Source organism: Apis dorsata, unplaced genomic scaffold (genome assembly GCF_000469605.1).
Source record: "Apis dorsata unplaced genomic scaffold, Apis dorsata 1.3 scaffold_220, whole genome shotgun sequence".
Taxonomy (NCBI): Eukaryota; Metazoa; Arthropoda; class Insecta; order Hymenoptera; family Apidae; genus Apis; species Apis dorsata.
Window position 1 is genome coordinate 505,809 of NW_006263502.1, and position 2,854 is coordinate 508,662.

Here is a 2,854-nt window from a genome sequence, read left to right on the forward strand (position 1 = left end):
TTTTCCCCCGTGCGGGAAGGGGTTCATCGTTGAGCCATTGTTTGGCCAAGAATTTTAAAAGCATTAACGCGCTCTTCAAACAGTCGACGTTCGGAAATATAAAGAAACAGTGGCTGGCCCGGGGGTGTGGAGCAGGGTGTGGAGCGCGGGCGAAAATCGTGGATGGAATCACGTGTTTATCGACGCGAGGTACGGGGTTGAAGTGTCAATCAGTCGTGCTACGAGAGGCCAAATATTTGCCCCGCCAATTATTCCAGTTCGACACGCGAGCCGACGGAAATGGCGAGGAAATATTCCGTTTCCTCCGTTCCAATTTTATTTATCGCGTCGCGACAATTTTCCCCAATTATTATTACATCGCGAAACTACGCGAAACGCACCGCGACGCACAGGTCTCTCGAGGGGAATCGATTTTCCTCCACCCTCCTGTGCGCGGCGAAAGGGAGGGAGGAGGAAGCGGGAAGAAAAAGTTTCGAACGCTTCCGACACCCTGCGCTTTGCCTCAATTAATGCGCGCTAACGTTATTAATTAATGCTGAGCGGCCGTGAAACGAACGCCTCCACGGGGTGGAAGGGAAAAAGGGTGGACGACGAGGATTCCTCGACGACGAGACCATCTCTCGTCCCCCTCTCTCGTCGATCCGTCGAAATGGAACCACCCTCGTCTTAACTTGGACAACATCAGAGAGGTTGCCAGGTCTGCCGATATTATCTGGAAGGAGAGCGCTCGAGAATATTATATACGTGCGTGGTGGGCACACACCTCCTCCCCGAACCCGGTGTATCGAGGGCCCGGCTACTTTAACCGTACTCGAGCGTGGGCTCTCGAGTATCTACAGAGAGAAGGCGCGTCCTACCTAACTATCCTCAGTGTCGACTACTGCTAATCGAATTATCGATCCCTGTCTCCTGCCTCTCTCTCTCTCTCTCAGAGAATATTAGATTTTCGACGAATTTCAATGCGGGACGCGAGACGGGCTTCTTTCGCATTCCTGCGAGCTTTGTCGCGCTTCCAACTCGTGGATAATATAATTTTGTCATTGGTTGCTTTAGTTTTTGAACGATTTTTCTTAGCATCGGAGTATTTTCGATCGATGCTTAATTTTTTGGAGGTTAAACGTTTCGTTTAGATGGAGAATTGGTCGGTTTTGATTTCTGTGTATCAGGTGGATCGTTGTAAAGTTGGGAATTATACTTTGAAATTAAAAGTGGTATCATTTTTTTAAATACGTATTAAAAAATCTTCGTTTTCATCCTCGCACAATTAGTTTTTCGAAAACTTGTATCCCAAAAATCTTGCAGAAATCTTAAACCATAATCGGTATTTATTAAAAAAATACAATTGCACGGAATGATTAACCTTTAAGATACTTTTAAAATCTTTCGAAATCGGTTCACCACGATGAAATAACAAAATTTCGATACAACTACGCGAACCCTCTCGCCTTTCCTCTTCGAGATGAAACCGCGATTTCCATTTAATAGAAACTGCCACGCCAACTTAACAGGAGGAACACGAGAGCCACGTATTATTTTCGCTTAGTGGACAGCGGCAGACATTCTATTTCCACGTGTTCCCACGTGTAGTGATAAATCGTGAAAACGTATTCTAGAGAGCGAGGGGAGGGAGGAAGCACTTAGGAAGCGCGAGCAACATGTATATGAGGGCATCACGTGCGTTTCGAGCCACGTTTCCCCGGATGGAAAAAAAAAAGGAGAGAAAGAAACCTGGAGACGGTTTTCAGAAGAGAAAAACGTGGAAGAGAGATTCCAATATATGCCTCGCGACTCGGAAACGGCTGTGCATGGGAATGCGTTCGAGTCCTTGATTGTGCTTCGAAAGCATATTTTTCTCCTACTTCCGATATTGCGACGGCGAGCTCTTGTCTCTTTGTAACTGGCTGCGCCATTCCCTCCTCTCCTTCTTCGTCTCGGCATCTGTTTCCACGCAGGCGGAGGGGGATGGAAGATGTATTTTTCGGTGACGCGTGCCCGTTTCGAGAGAGAGAGAGAGAGATTGTCCGTTGTCGCGTTGAATCGCGTATCACTCCTCTTCCCCTCCCCTCCCCATCGCAGAATGCATGCAACTTCCGCCGATGGGGGAATATATATCATGCGTGCACGGAAAACAGCCATCCGACCGACTGAATTGCGGCTCTATCGCGGCCGAGTTTGCGCCTGTCTCTCTCGCGACCAACTTCCGCCTCGAAATATCCGCTGGGACCCACGTCCCACGTGCGAGCTAGAGTTATTAAAATTCGGCCTCGATGGAAAAAAATAAAAAAAGGGGAGGGAAGGAAAGAAAGACAAACAGGTTTGAAATAGAGCATAGTGTACACACATATATATCTAACCGAGTAGTTTGGTTGTTTCAGGTGATGCATCACTGTCGCGACGAGCGCGTGAACGAATCGACTGGCAAATCGACCGACCGATCGCCGAGTATAATGCCCGCGTAACGAGCGGCGTAACCAAGATCGGAAGAGAGCGAAGAACGGAAGCTCGAGCGGGGCGNAAGAGGTTGCGACCAAGGCAAAAATCTTGCTAGTCAAAGCGCCACGCTATCTACCTAGAGGATACATCGAGGATACACGCACGAGGGGTTGGATCGATGATCGACGAGTAGCGGGGACGGAGAAGCGAGAAAACTGGTAAATGAGTTTGGCCGTACCGCGTCGGGTGTTGGAGGAAGCGTCCGCTGGTCTCCGCGGAGGCAAGGGCCACGTACCCGCGTACCGTGGGTACGGTAGGAACTAGGGAGAAGACGATCGTCAAGATAAAGTCAGTGGGAGCGGTGATCCAGGATGCGCGGGAACGGGTGGTGCCGTTAGTGGTGTCAAACGGCTCGTCGGAG

The 2,854-nt window shown here is 49.4% G+C and overlaps 1 long non-coding RNA gene across 1 annotated transcript in view; it reads left to right on the top strand.

Annotated features, from left to right (window-relative positions):
- Positions 1-2,464, top strand: part of LOC102675166 — a 36,070-nt gene extending 33,606 nt beyond the window's left edge. The window contains exon 2 of the long non-coding RNA XR_421737.2: positions 2,376-2,464. This is a non-coding gene — a long non-coding RNA (uncharacterized LOC102675166). The remainder of the gene's footprint in view (positions 1-2,375) is intronic.
- The last annotated feature ends 390 nt before the right edge of the window (positions 2,465-2,854 follow it).